Source organism: Cyprinus carpio, chromosome B3, assembly GCF_018340385.1.
Source record: "Cyprinus carpio isolate SPL01 chromosome B3, ASM1834038v1, whole genome shotgun sequence".
NCBI lineage: Eukaryota > Metazoa > Chordata > Actinopteri > Cypriniformes > Cyprinidae > Cyprinus > Cyprinus carpio.
The window spans coordinates 28,659,689-28,676,936 of NC_056599.1; the positions used below are offsets into that span (position 1 = coordinate 28,659,689).

Consider the following 17,248-nt stretch of genomic DNA (forward strand, 5'->3'; position numbering starts at 1 on the left):
TTTCTGTTCCACAAAATCCATGAAAACCTTCATTCAACAAAACGTTCTTTACACAAAATAAAAACAGTTCTTTTAACAACTGAAATGTTCTTTGGGAACCCCAAAAGATTCTTTATGAATCACTACAAAAACCTCTTGGAACCCTTATTTTTTTAAGAGTGTGACTCTTCTGACACTCTGTAGGACACAAAGTGAGATAATCAGATTAGAAATTTATGCAAATAAATAAGTGGCAGAGATCTAAAATTTTTCCGCCCCTAATATTTAAAGGTTACTACTTCCCTTCCAAAGTGAACTGTTGTCATTAATCACTTCCCCATGCTTTCAAACACCTTAAAAGCTCTGTTCGTCTTCAGAACAAGCAAGTTTAAGATACATGTTGATGAAAAACACCAGGAGGCTTGTGACTGTCCCCATAAGACTGCCAGTACATACATTGTCAGGTCGCATAAAAGGTATTAACGTCATCGTCAGAATACTCATCTGCCATCAGGGACACGTGCAAGTTCTGGCGTTATATGAAGCAACGGATTACACTTTTTTGTAAGCGAAAGAAAACCAAAGATCATACTTGACTTTAGAAGTCAACAATTTCCTTCCTTTTTGTCCAACGGGGTCTTCCCCTCTGTGTCGCTCTCCCCATATAGCGCACTATGCTGTGTCCATGCTTTCTTCTGTGTTCATACCCAACACGGCCCACCATTATGACGCCACAAGGAGGTGCCGTTTTATATTTCAAATCTACAGCTAAATAAACGGAGAGAACTTTACCTTGCCATTCATATGGTAACAGTCTGCAAGGTGACGGTAAGCTGATTAATGACAACTTTTCATTTTGGCGTGGAGTAATTCCTTTAAAAAACCAGGAGGAACGTCTAGGTTACCAACATCTTTATATTTTAGGCCCCTATGGGAGCTGAGACGGTCCCAGTCGTTATCTTCAGTGTGGACCTGTGGCAATCCTATCGGGCTGCAGCCGAGAGACAGGCTCTAGACTCATCTTATTGCCCCAGCAGTAATTCTACTGTATTTCCCAGGATGCAACCAGTCAAACCCACTTCATGCTTTTATTAAAATGCCTAAAATTTTGTTTAAAAGTTCGCCAAACACTTTTTATTTAGTTTACAAAAGTTCATTGGCTGAGGATTTTATCATTTAAATTACTACATCCGTTTATGTCCTGACTTTTGAAATGTTTCAACCAACCCAACTTCAGTCAGACTGTTATTCTGGCCAATTTTATCATACAGATCAGATGCCATATTGCCTATGGGTTGAGGCCCTGAGCACACAGGATACTGTGACGGACACACAAAACAAACATTTTTTGAACATTTGACTTGTGCCTGTCTTGCCTAATCCCTGCGCATGTCTATTTCTAGCAGCTAAAATCGTTTTTTTGCCTGATTTCTCCCTCCTTACCTCTCTGACTGTGTACTGTGAACATGCGCTTCGTCCGTAAAATACTGGTGTACACATGGACTCACAGTTATGCTATATATTTTGTTTTATTTCATTAATGTGAGATTATTTTCAAAAGCTGCGAAGCACTAACCTGAGACTACATACTGTTGATACCGATACAGTGCATGTGTTGTGAATTTTGATTGTGTTGCCACCAATGTACTTGATGACTGTGCTGCAAATCAAGTATGTATTCAGCGGAGGTAAATTAAAAAATAAAAGGTTTTGTTACATGCAATTCTCTAAGTTCGCTGATAGCGCATTGTAAGGAGGAAAGTATCGGTTTCCACGCCCCCCATCACACCTACCTCACATAACTGATGGACTGATTTACCCTCAATCAACACCCAAACGACAATACACTGGGGTTAGCGGGCTCCTTTGTCAGCAACCTTATCTTCCTGGCACTGAACCCTGTGAGAGCAGAACAGCAAATAAACTAAAAGGTATAGAAATACTCACAAAGGGGGTTCAGGGGCCCTGTGTATCAATTAAAAAATGTCATGTAAAGACCGATGCAAATATGAAGAGACAGTACAGAAAGAGACAGCAGCTAATGATAATATTTTAAGACAAACCAATGTGTACGATATATCGTGTTACTCAATGTTGTGTACTGGAGTTAAATACAGCAGAATTTCCTGATACTGGCATAATTGAATGTTGAGTTAATGTTATATATATATATATAGTATATATATATATATATATATACTGAAAGAGCATATATATATATTACTGTATATTATTCTAGATAATCTATATATCTTATATCTATCCTATATAATATATATATATAATACTGTATATTTATTTTAGCAACCCTAAAGTGCAAAATAATACAGAATAAAAACATAGATATCAAATGTTTAAACTTTGAAAATGTACTTAAGGGGAAAAAGTTGATTTTGTAAATTTCATGGCATCAACACATCTCAAAAAGTTGGGATAAGGCCATGTTTACCACTGAAATGTGGCATCCCCTCTTCTTTTTTATAACAGTCTGCAAACGTCTGTGGGACTGAGGAGACAAGTTGCTCAAAGTTTAGGAATAGGAATGTTGTCCAATTCTTGTCTCCATAACAGGCTTCTAGTTGCGCTCAACTGCACGTGTGGGGCTCTAAGGTCTTCTCTTGTCTTTGTTGCATCTTCCTCTTTATGATGCGTAAATGTTTTTCTATGGGTGAAAGATCTGGGACTGCCGGCTGGCCATTTCATAGTACCCCAGATCCTTCTTCTATGCAGCCATGATGTTGTAATTGGATGTGCAGTATGTGGTCTGGCATTGTCTTGTTGGAAAATGCAAGGTCTTCCCTGAAAGAGACGCACGTCTGGATGGGAGCATATGTTGTTCTAGAACTTGATATACCTTTCAGCATTGATGGTGCTCTCTTCCAGATGTAGTCAGCGCTCCATTCCACACAATCAACTCAAAAACACCTGCAAAGGTTTCCCCTGAGCCTTCAAAATGGTCTCTCAGTTTGGTTCACTAGGACTACACAATCATGGGGAAGACTGCTGATCTGACAGTTGTCCAGAAGACAATCATTGACACCCTTCACAAGGAGGGTAAGCCACAAACATTCATTGCCAAAGAAGTTGGCTGTTCACAGAGTGCTGTATCCAAGCATGTTAACAGAAAGTTGGAGTGGAAGGAAAAAGTGTGTGGAAGACAAAAGATGCACAACCAGCCAAGAGAGAACCGCAGCCTTATGAGGATTGTCAAGCAAAATCGATTCAAGAATTTGAGTGAACTTCACAATGAATGGACTGAGGCTGGGGTCCAGGCATCCAAGAGCCACCACACACAGATGTGTCAAGGAATTTGGCTTCAGTTGTGGATGTCTTCTTGTTAAGCCACTCCTGAACACAAGACAACATCAGGAGTGTCTTACCTGGGCTAAGGAAAGAACTGGACTGTTGCCCAGTGATTCAAAAGTCCTCTTTTCAGATGAGGCAAGTTTTTGTATTTCATTTTGGAAACCAAAGGGTCCCTACTAGAGTCTGGTGGAAGGGTGGAGAAGCTCATAGCCCAAGTTGCTTGAAGTCAGTGGTGTTAAGTTTCCACAGTCTGTGATGATTTGGGGGTTCAATGTCATCTGCTGGTGTTGGTCCATTGTGTTTTTTGTAAACCAAAGTCACTGTACCCGTTTACCAAGAAATGTTGGAGCACTTCATGCTTCCTTCTCCTGACCAGCTTTATGAAGATGCTGATTTCATTTTCCAGCAGGATTTGGCACCTGCCCACACTGCCAAAAGCACCAAAAGTTGGTTAAGTGACCATTGTGTTGGTGTGCTTGACTGGCCAACGCAAACTCACCAGACCTGAACCCCAGAGAGAATCTATGGGGTATTGTCAAGAGGAAAATGAGAAACAAGAGACCAAAAATGCAGATGAGCTGAAGGCCACTGTCAAAAAAACCTGGGCTTCCATACCACCTCAGCAGTGCCACAAACTGATCACCTCCATGCCACGCCGAATTGAGGCAGTAATTAAAGATTGGAAAAACCCAAATTTTTTGTTTAAATGCATTTTAAAATTGTGAAGCAGGGGGCGAAGATATTTAATAAAAATTAAAATAATTTTAAATAAACAAAATCAATTTAAAGTAATAGGGTTAATAGTTTAAACTATATTTAAATAAAAAATACATTTTTTTTAAATAATTTTTTTTTTTTTTTTACTGGGAAAATTTTTTTTTCCATTTTTAAAAAGGGGTAGATATTTTTTGGACAGATGTTGTAATCCCACCATTAATATGTTTATTCTTCAACACACAGATACAACAAAACAAGATTAAACCGATTATGCTGTAAACCCACCACACACACACAACAAACAAAAACCAAAAATTCTGGCAAAAAAAGCAAAAACCCCAAAATTTCAGCCTGTTTTTCCCTACCTCCCTCAAATTTATCTGAGGTATTAATACAGGGGAGATCAAATTTAAAAGGGAAAAAACTAAAATTATTTTATAACCCTTTCACCCCAAAAATTTTGGAAGGAAGTTATTTTGGGTACAGCATTTGTTTACCCCCCTTTTTGAAAAAAAATAACCCAAAGGCATTTCAAAAAAAACCCCTTCATTTTGTGGAAAAAAAGTGTCAAATTAGAAAATTTAACAGTAACCAGCATTTAAAGCTTTGAAAGAGGATAATTTAAATTTTTGGGGGGTTACAGCTGTCATAAAATAGTGGGAAGGGTAGATTTTCACCCGCCCCTCCGCGGCCCCCAGATATCACATTTTTCTCACACGCTCCTTTGTGATTTTGGGTCCACCCTTTTTCCCTCCCCCTTCCAAAGTTCAGTAACTGTACCCTTGTTTCTTAGTCATTTTTTTGCCCCCAAGGTTTTTTCCAAAATTTTTTCAGCAGGTTTTAGATCAGGACTTTTCCCCGGCCCATTTCAGGATTTAAAGTTTTTTCAGTTTAAAGGAATATTTTTTTTTTGGGGTTTTTTCGGGTATCATTGTCCTCATTAAATTGCAGGCTGTTTTGGGAGATGCTTGCGGGAAAGGAATTCTAAAACCCCTTTCACCCAATTCCCGCGGGCAGTGTTAAACCGTTCCTCCCTGAGAGTCTCCACATTAACCTTTCCTTTTCTGCTTTTTTAAAACTGTACTTGGACACCCCTTTTGGTGGATTTAAATTTGGGTGTCATTGTAAAGCTGCAATATTTAGAAATCACAGTTTTTGGAACTAAATTTTTCTTTTGGTAAAAGGGGGGGTTTTGCCCCTTTACCCTTTCCCTTTTGGCGGCAGGACTTTCACATCTCCCCTTAAAGGCACCTATAATGACATCTTTCTTCCATTTCCCCTCCCCAAAAATTATTAAATTTTTCTCCTTGTTTTCATTTTACCTCATTTTTCCCATAGGTCTTTTTACTTTTTTCTATTGCTCTTTTCCTAACCCCTTTTTTCTGATCAAAACCTTTTTACCCCCCCTATTTCTCTCTGTCTAAGGGGGTTGGATTCAAAAAGCTCGGGTTTAAACTGGTTTTCTCTTTGAAAACTTTTGGGATTCAAGAAAAGGGCTGGCTTAAAGGAGTTTCCGTAACAAACAAGCCCATATGAGGGCATGCAAAACGCCCACTAGAAAAAATGAGACATTGTAATACATCATTTTTTCACCCCCTTATATAAAACCCTACACTTTTGTTTTATGTTCCATTTACATCTGAAATTAAAAAGGACACCGCCACTTTAAAGAGCTTTTTAAGGAAACCTTTTTTGGGGTGTTTTGGGGAAAAATAATGTAAATAATTAAGACTTATTTTTTTAAAAAATTTTCGATCACAACTCTGTTTTTTGTTAAATTATATCAAATTAAAAAATTTAAAGTCCCATTTTTTTTGATCATCATCTGTAAAATGCAGTTTAAAAAAAAAATTCAGAGGAAAACCCAAAGTAAATTAAAAAAAAGCAGGTCAGCCATTTGCACCTTTCACAAAAATTTGTTTTGTCGGGTTCTTTTTAAAGAAGCGGATTTGATCTCTCTGACTGAAATTTCTCTCTCACTCTTTCTTCCTCCCACTGTCACTTTTCCACTCCAAACTTTATTCTCTGACATGCTCCCTCCCTCTGTATTTTAATCCCTTAGGGCTTTTACTGACAGGGAAAGGTTTGTTCTTGCTCTTAATCGAAGAAAAAGGAAAAAAAGTGTTGGGTGATATAACACCAAAAAAAAAAATGTTGAGGACTGCCCCTTTTCCCCCAATCCCGCCTGTGACGGGCTGAAACAGGGAGGGAATATTTCAGTTTACAGTGCCTTTAACTGCTAAAAAAAAAATTTTGGTTTTTCCCCTTTTTACACAACTCTGTATAAAAAAATTTTAATACATTTTAGGCCAGGCTCATTTTAGTATTTTTTAATACATATTTTTAATTACTTTCTTTTTAGTGATACGCTAAAAAGGTTTTTATTTTTTAACCTGAAAAAAAAATGAACAATATTTTACAAAAATTTATTGGGAAATTTAAATTTTATTTGGGTTTAAAATTAGTTAATGCACTGAAATGTAAAATTAAAAAATTTTTTTTTAAATAACTAACCCAGATAAAATTTAAATTTTTAAACCCGTTTAAAAAATAGGGCCTTTTTTTAAAATGGGGTTTCCAAACTTTTATATTTAAAAAATCATAAATAATATAAAAAAAATGTTAAATATTTTTTTTAAAAGTAAATTTTTTTTTAAGCGTGTATTTTTTTTATTTTCTGGCTTAGGGAAAAATTAATTGGGTTATAAAACCCCTTTTTCCTAATAAATCACAAAACCCCTGTTGGGATTTTTCATTTTAGAAATTTTGGGGGTTATATTCAGTAAATTTTTGGGGGGTTGTTTAATTTAAGTTAATTTTTTTTCCCCTACACATCCCTTAATGGTAAATATGTGAACAATTTTTTTGGAAAACCAAAACCCCAAAAAAAGCTGTCAGATATGATTTTGGGGGCCCGCGTGCATTTTTTCCCGAGAGGAGCTAAAAAGATTTTTAATTTTATTTTTATTTTTTCTATCTTTTTATTTTGTTTAAATCCTGGTTTTCCCCGGACTTTGGGTGAGCCGATTACTACACATTCAAAATCCCACAATTCCAACTCTAAGTCCCGGTTTTTTCCTGAACCCCCTCCACTGATTAAGCTCTGTATTTCATCCAAAAAGGGTTTTCAGGCCCCCACCAAAAAATCCCCTAATACTCATCTAAGTTTTTAAAAATCTTTTAAATGGTCTATAGAAAAGAATATCTTTTCTTTATGCTAGTGGTTAAAAATTAACAGCAAATGCGAAATAAAGAAAGAGGGTTATCCTTTTTTTTAAAAAATTCGCCCAAAAGATTGTTTCTTACATAACTTTATAAAGGGTTTACCATTTTACTAAAAACAAAAAAAAAAAAAGGGAAAAAGGGTGGGACAGAACCCAAAGGGAACCCCAACGTAACTGTTTTCCCGGGGCTTTCCCCTTTGCTGATGGGGTGAAGGGAACAGGTTTGGGTTTTTCTGTGTTTACCCCGAAATAAAATCAAATTAAAGGGCTTACTGTATTTAAAATCACCCCAAAAAAGATGTATAATTTCCTTTAACCCCAAACCAAAATGTCATTTTTTGTAAAAGAAATGGTATTTTTTTTGTAAATAAAAACCTACCTTTTCCGGTTTTTTTTATAAAAACCAGATTAACCTTACAGAAAAGTTCATCCCCTGCCCGTGCAAAGACTGAAATCAAAGCAATGAAACTGCACTATTTTCCTTTTCTTTTTTAAATTTAATGCAACCTTTGTTTTCAAAAATTACATTATCGTTAATTAAAGTGAAAAGCTGGATTGAAGAATCAACAACAATCAACTCGAGCTGCATGATTTGAGAATGATGTTAGAATTTTCCAAATCTTGCAGGCTACCATCTGTACAAAGTCACATGATCAAATTCCCAGACTTACTTATTTGATTAGTGACCTAGATATAGTGAAGAATCTAAAAAAATGTTTTAGTGTATGTCATCAAAATCTCAGCTTGAAATTTTTTGAAATAAAAATATATTTTAAGCTTCAAATGAAAAAAAAATCCCAGAATTTTGATGTTATTTGTACAGCTTTGTCATTTAGAAACCTTGTAATTGAATGTTCTTGTATGTGCTGCAGAGCTGCGCGAGGCATTCACTGAGTTTGATAAGGATAAGGATGGTCTGATCAGCTGTAAGGATCTGGGCAACCTGATGAGGACCATGGGCTACATGCCCACTGAGATGGAACTGATTGAACTTAGCCAGAACATCAACATGAACCGTAAGACATCTAATGTCTCTCTCACATAATGTGCCAGCAGCTGTTTTGTGATTTGATGCTCCAATCAATGTATTATGTGCTAATGTCTGTTCATCACTCTGGCTGAAACACTGTAGATTATTCTCTTAATCCATGGAGGTTTCATTTACTTATTGATCATGTGGATCTTTTTTCCTAATCTTTATTCTCTATCTGCCTCTTTTTCAGTTGGAGGAAGTGTAGATTTCCAGGATTTTGTTGACCTCATGGCCCCGAGCTTCTGGCAGAAACGGCTGGAATGATCGGACTAAAAGAGTTAAAAGATGCATTTAGAGAGGTCAGAAAATGTTCCTTTTTCTTTCAATTTCAAAAATATTTTTCAAATAGAAAGCATAGCTTAGTGTAATCTTCTAATGTAAATTTCTGTAGTTTGATATGGATGGTGACGGCACTATCACCATTGAAGAACTGAAGCATGCAATGCTAAAACTGCTTGGTGAAAATCCAAACAGGAAGGAAATAGAAGCCGTGGTCCGAGAAGCAGACAACAATGGAGACGGGACCGTTGATTTTGAGGGTAAAATAGATTCATATTTAATCAATAATGTAGACAACATACTTTTGTCGACATCATTTACTCACCCTCATTTGTAGTTCCAAACCTGTATGAGTGTCCTTTCTTTTGCTGAACACAGAAGATGACAGGTAGCCATTGACATGTACTGCTCTGCTGTGAGTCAATGGCTGCAAACTGTTTTGTTCCCAATCTGTTCTAGGTTAGCACTGCCACACATCTGTAATACAAACAGATCAACAGTACCTTTCCAAATGTGGAAATGCACGGGAAGGGATCTTTGAGACACCATCCTGCTAGACTCTGACTGCATTATCCAGAAACCATTTCCTAGATTAATATTTTGGCCGGGTCTCTCTTGGAAACAAGATTTTAATCTCATTGAATGAAGGTCGATCAAATAATATTGATACTAATTCATCTAAAATGTAAACATGATGCTGGCCGTTGGGGATTGGAGAACCAAATATATCAATAATGCATTTTTAGGCAGTTGATGTTGTCAAGCACATCTGTTGGACTGGATATTTAGACCAAATCTCACAGTATGTCAACTTTGGTCTTTTATCTCACTCCTTTAGAGTTTGTCAGAATGATGTCGAAAAATTGAGAAAACACCAGAGACATTGAAGAAGGCCTGAAAATCACTCCAAAGAAGAAAAAAATCTGCATCAGAGAGACTCAGTCAGACAGCCAACTAAATCACTGGTGACAGTAACTTAGCATATGTGAACATTATTTTTATACCATTTTGTTTGAGTATTTTTATCTTACTCAGTGAGTGCCCACTTTGTTTGGCTTTACTGTTACATACCTTAACCTGGATTCCTCCTTAAAGCTTCTGGTTTTGAGGTCATATTTCAATATTATGTAACAATAGTTCAAGTGTAATGTCTGATATATACATGTTCCAGGGTGGATTGTGTCTGGCATCCATTTTTGAACTTTTGGCATACAACCAAGTTAAAAAATACTCTCATACTGTCATTAATTTTGCATTAGTAGGTATGACCTGATATGGCTTGTAATTGTGATCATCTAGGCTTTAGTTAAGCTCATCGTGAAAATTGACAAATGTCCACTGATGAACATGGGGCCAACATATCCTCTCTCTAATTGCTGTAAAAAGAAAGTGTGTGTCTGTACATACTCACATGTAAAATAGATATTATATGTATATAGAATCTATATTAAATATAATTAGAATATAATATATAGTGCATATATATAGATCGCACTCAATAAATGAGAATTCGTGGAAAAGTTCCTTTACTTTCAGTACTCAACTCAAAATTGTTAAACGTCGTGTCTTAACTAAATTCAGTGCCAACAGAACGGAGTAGTTTAAGGGCTTTGGGTCTTTTAACTGTGATGATTTTGGCTCCATTTAACAAAAACCCACCCATTCACTAAGCTCACAAATTAGACTACTTCATAAGACCAATTAAAAAACTTTTTATTGAATTGTTGGCCCTTTCTGTAAAGTATGTTCATTTAGGCGTACAGTACTCAATACTTGGTAGGGGCTTCCTTTGCTTTAATTATTGCCTCATTAGATTACTGGCAGGGAGGGTGGTCAGTTTGTGGCAACTGCTGAGGTGGTATAAGGCCCAGGTTTCTTGGACAGTGGCCGGCAGCTCATCTGCATGTTTTGGTCTCTGTGTGTCGCATTTTCCTCTCTTGAAAATAGCACATAGATGCTCTGTGGGTTTTAGGTCGTGGTGAGGTGTGCTGGCCAGTCAGCACACGACAACCATGGTCCATTAAACCAACTTTGGTGCTTTAGGCATTGTGGGCAGGTACCAATCCTGCGGGGAAATGAAATCAGCTTCTTCAAAAAGCTGCTCAGCAGAATGAAGCAGGAAGTGCTCTAAAATCTCTTGGTAAAAAAGCGGGTTCAGTGACTTTGGTTTTCAAAAAACACAGGACCAACACAGCATATGACATTGCAACCCCCAAATCATCACAGACTGTGGAAACTTACACTGGACTTCAAGGCAACTTTGTCTATGAGCTTTCTCTTCCACCGTTCCTGCCAGACTCTAGGACCTTGGTTTCCAAAATGAAATACAAAACTTGCGCTCATCTGAAAAGATGGACTTTGGCCACTGGGCAACAGTCCAGGTTCTTCTTCTGCTGTAGCCCAGGTTAGACGACTCTGATGTTGTCTGTTGGTTCAGGAGTGCTTTAACAAGAGGAATAAGAACAACTGTAGCCCAAATTCCTCGACAAATTCTGTGTGTGGTGCTCTCCTTGATAGACCCTTGACACCCAGCCTCAGACCATTCCTGTTGTGAAGTTCACTCAAATTCGTGAATCGATTGTGTTTGACAATCAAACATAAGGGTGCGGTCTCGTCATCGGTTGGTTGTGCAATCTTTTTCGTCCACAGACTTTTTCCTTCCACTCCAACTTCTGTGTAACATGCTTGGTTAACAGCACTCCTGGGAACACCACTATCTTTGGCAATGAATGTTTGTTGGCTTACCCGCCTTGTAGGGTGTCAATGATTGTCTTGGGACAACTGTCCAGATTCCGCATTCTTCCCCATGATGTTCGTCGAGTGACCAAACTGAGAGAACCATTTTTGAGGCTCAGAAACCTTTTGCAGGTGTTTGAGTTGATTAGCTGATTGGCATATCCCATATTCTAATTTGTTGAGATTGGTGGGTTTTTGTTAATGGGAGCCAAAATCATCACATTAAAAGAAACAAAAGACTTAAACTAACTTCAGTCTGTGTTTACTGAATTTTATTTAAAACACGATTTTCACCATTGAGTTGAATTACTGAAATAAATGACCTTTTTCCACGGCATTTCTAATTTTATTGAGATGCAACCTGTATGTGTAATATAATAGCAAAGTGTAAAGGTTTAAAATAAAAAGTGAAACAATCTGTTTAAGTGGTACTCTCTACAAAAAGCATTCCTGCATTAGACCAATAATCTCAACACATGACACAGATTATTGGCGCTTGTATATTGAACTTATGGCCTGAAAATGGCAATTAAAGGTAGAGACCACTGGGAAACAATATCTAATAATAAATATAATCAAATCCTGCAGATCCCACCTAATCCCTTTAACCACCCTGTCAGCACAGATCACCTCATTGTCCAACTAACTCCACATCAAATCTGCTCAACTCAACCGCTTCTCTAGCTGATCTTGTGGGTGCTAAGCCTGTGCTGCTGTTTAAAACATCTGCTCCATGATGAAACCTCTGTGGCAGTCAGCCAGGCTGAGTAACCTTATCTAACTATCCCAAACCTTGCACTTCTCTAAATACAGCAAACACAAATACTCTTCTCAAACTGTAATTAAACTCATCGAATTTTCCTGAATTTAGGCAGGCAGATAAACCTCTGGGCCAGATGGGCTGAAAGAACCTTGCGAATCATTAATAAACTCCATCCTGTCACCGATGCTGTTGCTCAGTGAAATTGGCTAACTGAGATGAAATTCATACACATGCACAGACAGACACCAAGATTTACAATCATAAAAACCCGGGCATTTTTGTCCACCAGGCCTCCTATTAAAAATCATAGAGCTTAGAAGGCTTATTTGCTCTATATGATTAGTTTAATGTTTATGAACAAGGTATTGTAGGATTAATTGTATGGCTGTGGTATCCATGCAGTCCTAAGATTATAGCCTTCATGTTATCATCTGACATAAAACAAATAGATTATTCATGCACTATTTCCCAGGTCACCCTAATCAAATACATAAGCATAATAAATTCAATCTAGCGATCTATCTATCTATCTACTCTATCTATGTCGTAAATTAAATCTAGTACAATTGAGCAAATAATGCCTACAATCTAAACAAAATGCAATCAAAGGCATTTTAACTATTCAACGTTGGAACTCATTCTACTTTTTAATTATTATTTTTTTTAAATTTGGTTTATATTTTAATATCTAAATATCTATTCTTTTGTGTTCCTACAGAGAAACCAGTGTGTGAGTCAGGTCATTTGTGTTTAAAAAAAAAAAAGTAACACTTTAGTTTAAGGATCCAGTGTCTCACTAATTAACTAGCCATGCAAATTAATATTGGCTGTTTATAGTAATTATAAAGCACACATTAATGTCTTATTCTGCATGACCATATTTTAGATTCTTAAATCTTGCCCCATACCTAAACTTATACTAACTATTAAGATACAGCAAAATTAGAGCTTTTTTTAGACCGTATGAAAGGTGTGTGATTCGTATTAAAATTAACAATCTTAACCCTTATTGATATTTCCTATCAAGCAAATAAAAGCCAATCCAAATATTTTTATCATTGCATAGCCAAAATATTTTCATTGAGTAAACACCAGACTTAAAACAATAGCAGGTCAAAAAGGTTTTCAGAGTAATCTTGCATGGAAGCCCAACAAATAGCAATATGTCTAAAATGAAAAGTGGGTCCATGATAACAGATGATAAACCATGAGGTTGGGCCCTGGCTGGAGCAGACATGTTAGTCATGTAAGGCATGTCTGGGGGAATCTGAAGATAAATTACATAAGCTGACTGTTGTTTTCTTATTTATTTATTTATTTTTATTATTTTAATCCCACTATATAGACATTTTTCCCTCTAACAACTACATAATCTCACACATTCATCCATCACACTCGCCTTCTGTCCTTCCACTCATTGTGTTGCATTTAATCCAGTATTTAAGCATTTAAAGCAGGATCTTTTCTGTTCTTAAACTGCTTAAAATTTTGTAGATATAACAGTTTTTGTGTTTCTGCTCAGTCTCTTCACCTAGTGAAATCACAGCATGTCACTAAACAAAATTGTGCTTAATAGCACTAAAAATGGTGTCACTGCATGCTGTGCACTGCATGGGGATTGTAGTGCTCGGCTATATTCCGCACAGATCTTTCAAGTTATGCAAAACCATAAGATGGAACCTCATTTCGCTTCTTAGAATTTCAGATATGGCAAACTTTCCACTCTCAAGGTTTGCTAGTAATGGCAATTTCAGCTACAATGGACCCTTTTCACAAGACGGTGATGACATGTTTCATGATCATCAGCATTTGTAGAAGTCCTCTAAAGGTTTTTTTGTTTATGTATGTTCATGCTTATAACACTGTATTTGTGTGTTAATCAACTTTGCTCAAATTAACAAAACAAAAAATAATAAAAAAAATACGCTAATGCGAGGGGGTGTTTCTTAATGCAAGCGTTCTATGGGAGTGGCAAAATCAGTTAAAATTTGACATCTTCTCTCTTCTGCGGCCATTATCCTCTCTTTTTTTTTTTTTTCCCTAATATTAAAAGTCATGAAAACACAGAGTGGAGGTTTTTTCTTTTTGCTATTTGAGCAATGGAAATGAAAAAAAAAAACTATTTTTGTGATACTCTGAAAAAGGTCTATGGCAAAAGCTGTTTTGAATCACTTTTATGCTTTTCTGAGGTCAAAAAATCTTGCGTGGAGGCGCTAGAATATTTCCTAATACGGGGCAAAAAGGTTGAGAACCATGTTATCTTTAGAAAATACACTGTATTTTAATGTCATTTTTAATTCTTTATCCAATTAAACTAAGAGACTAAGAGAGAGTCAGAGAACCTTTAAGGAACGGGTTCTTTGTATGGCAGTTGTGATCGCACCTCAACCACCCCAAAGAACCACTTGTGTGTGTGGGGGGGGGGGGACTTTAGAGTCATAATTTAATAATAAATATTGGTTTTGTTTCTTTAAAAAATGGGCGGGGGGGTGCATCTCTCCAAATGACAAATCCTCTCACTACTTATCTATTTTTCCAATGCTGGAACTTTTCACAAGACGAATAACTGTGAAACTAAAATCAAACCTAAACCCACCCAATATTTGGCAACCAATAGACTCCTTGTGGATACCACCTTTTTCTTCGACGCGTAAGTAAGCCTATGGGTGAGACTTCCGGTTCATTAGCTGCTATTGGTAAAAAATTAGGAGAATAACAATATGCAGTAAACGGTAAAATTATTTGCACTACAAACCAGTGTTCATAATAAGGAAAGTACAAAAAAATAAAACGAAAAGAAAAAAAAACAGACCGGAAGCAAATCACACAGAAATCAAAAACCACAAAACCCAACACGGAGTGGATGCAGATGAGACCGGAAGCCAGGCCCATAGAATTTATAAATGGCCACACCCATTTTTATGACAAGAAAAAGGTGGATAAAACATTTGATTTCCTAGCCTAGCCAATTGCATAACGTTCCATCCATTAATATCATTAATAAACATTAATGCTAAATCCATGAGCGTGTTTCCGTTTGCTCTCCTCAACTTTCTCTACGTAGACCTCTTCTGCTTTCACCCTTTACATTACTAAACATGATTATATTTTGCTAAATATACACTGCTCAAAAAAATTAAAGGAACACTTTTTAATCAGAGTATAGCATCAAGTAAATTAAACTTCTGGGATATTGATCTGGTCAGTTATGTGCAGGGGGGGTTGTTAATTTTTTCAGCTTTTGGTGTAAAAAAAAATTAAACAAAGGGCATAGATGGGCAACCATTAAAAAACCCCCCAAAACGGGAAAGGGTTTTTACAGGTGGGGCCATGACTTTTTTCCTTATTTTTTTGATGTTTTTCATATTTTTGCTTTTGGGGCTGGGTCAGGTCATACTGGTAGCATGGGCGATCCGGCCCCAAAAAGGTTGCACAGGCAGAAAACCCCCAGGAGGGGAACAAATGTGCCATTGCCGAAGGTTTGCTGTGTTCCCACACGCTCAAGGCATGTAGAGATTCCGGGAGAAGGCAGTTACTTAGGAGAGCTGGACCGGGCAGTAGAAGGCCCTTTCCCCCATCAGCAGGACCGTACTGCTCCTTTGTGTGCAAGGAGGAAAGGGAGCATGCCAGACCCCTACAAAAACCCTAGGGGCCCCATGGGGAAAGCTTGGGGAAACAATCAAAAAACCCATTTTCATGAGGGGGGCCTGGGGGCCCGACGTCCCTCTAGGGGGCCTGTGTCACGCCGGCCCCGTGTAGTTGGGGGCTTTTGCCTTTGAACCCCAAATTTTGGAGGCCCCCTTGGGTTCGTGTGGATGTAAAATGGTCGGAAAAGGGGTTTGGAGAATTTATGTGCCTGTAACTTTGTTCGCATGCCCGGTTTGGTGGGGGTGAGTGATGGTCGGGAAAAGGATATCCATGGAGGACACAGAACCTTACATGTAGAAAAGGACACTTACTGCTTGGGTTCGGGATAAACCTTTGGGACCGTTGAAAAATTTTTTTCACTTTTTTAAATGTTTTGTTTGCCCTCTGTGGGTTTGAAATTTTTTCTTTCCATTTAAAAAGTGGATTTTTTCATTCCTAAAAATTTACCAGCATATCGTTAGATACCCTGCATAAATTTTTTTTTCCCATTGAGATCGATGGTTTTCAAAGTTTTCCTTTTAAATTTTTGGCAGTGTATTTTGCCGTAGTTTTTCATTCGGTTTCCTGGGCATCCTTTGCTCTGTTACGCATTGTCTAAAAGAGACTTTACTCTGTTAAAAAAGGATTTTAGGAAAAAAACAGTCAAAGCATTTAAAACGTGGTAAACAAAAAAATTTTTTTTGAAATGTTTTTTTTTAATATCAGCCCACGAACTCCTGACCCTTTAAAGTTTTAGTATACATCAGTAAAAATTTAACAAGGAGCTATCAGCTTTTTTTTTTTTGTATTTTTCAGATTTCGAAAAGTCAGTAAAAAAACCCAATAATAGGGGCGTTTTGATCACTGAGAGCGAGGTAAAAGGGGGCCCAAACAATTTAAGATTTAATACTTTGCTCAAATAAAGGAAAACCTTTTTTTCAGTTTTTTTACATGCGAAAAAAGAGCATAATAAATACAAATTTTTTCAAAAAAAATAATAATAAAAAATAATAAACTTTTTTTTATATGGGCCCCTTTAAAAGTAGACCCAAAACACTTACATAAAAAATTTAAATTAAAAGATAACATAACAGTGCGGAATAAAAACTAACAAAAAAAAAATAAAAAAAAAAAATAAAATAAATAAAAGCCAAATAATAACAAACAAAATAAACACATGAATACATAAAGCTATCCAAAATAGAGTTTTTTTAAAGGGGCGATTTAAAACACCAAAGGGGCTCATTTCCAATCTCAGAGGGAGGGAAAATTTAAACTTAGGAGCCAAAGAAGAGAAAGCCCCATCCCCATAGATTTTTGCCATGTGTTTGGCAGTTAAAAGACCAGTTTAGAAGAGGTAGAGCACGGTTGGGGTTAGGGGGTTAAAAACTCACACAAAAAAAGAGGGGCCCAAATTTTTCAGGGCCTTTAAAAATGGCATGAGAATATTTAAAAACAAAATGAAAAAACGGAAGCCAGGAGTTTTTCCGGTAGGGGAGTGCTCCCCGCAGGGTTTGCAGAATTTAGCAGCCAATTTTGACAACTGTTTACTAGGGGTTGCTTTTGAAAAATCTAGCCAGGGAA

General features: G+C 36.9%; 1 pseudogene; it reads left to right on the forward strand.

Annotated features, from left to right (window-relative positions):
- Window positions 1-909: 909 nt before the first annotated feature.
- On the forward strand, window positions 910-9,493 carry LOC122136810 (annotated as a pseudogene).
- The last annotated feature ends 7,755 nt before the right edge of the window (window positions 9,494-17,248 follow it).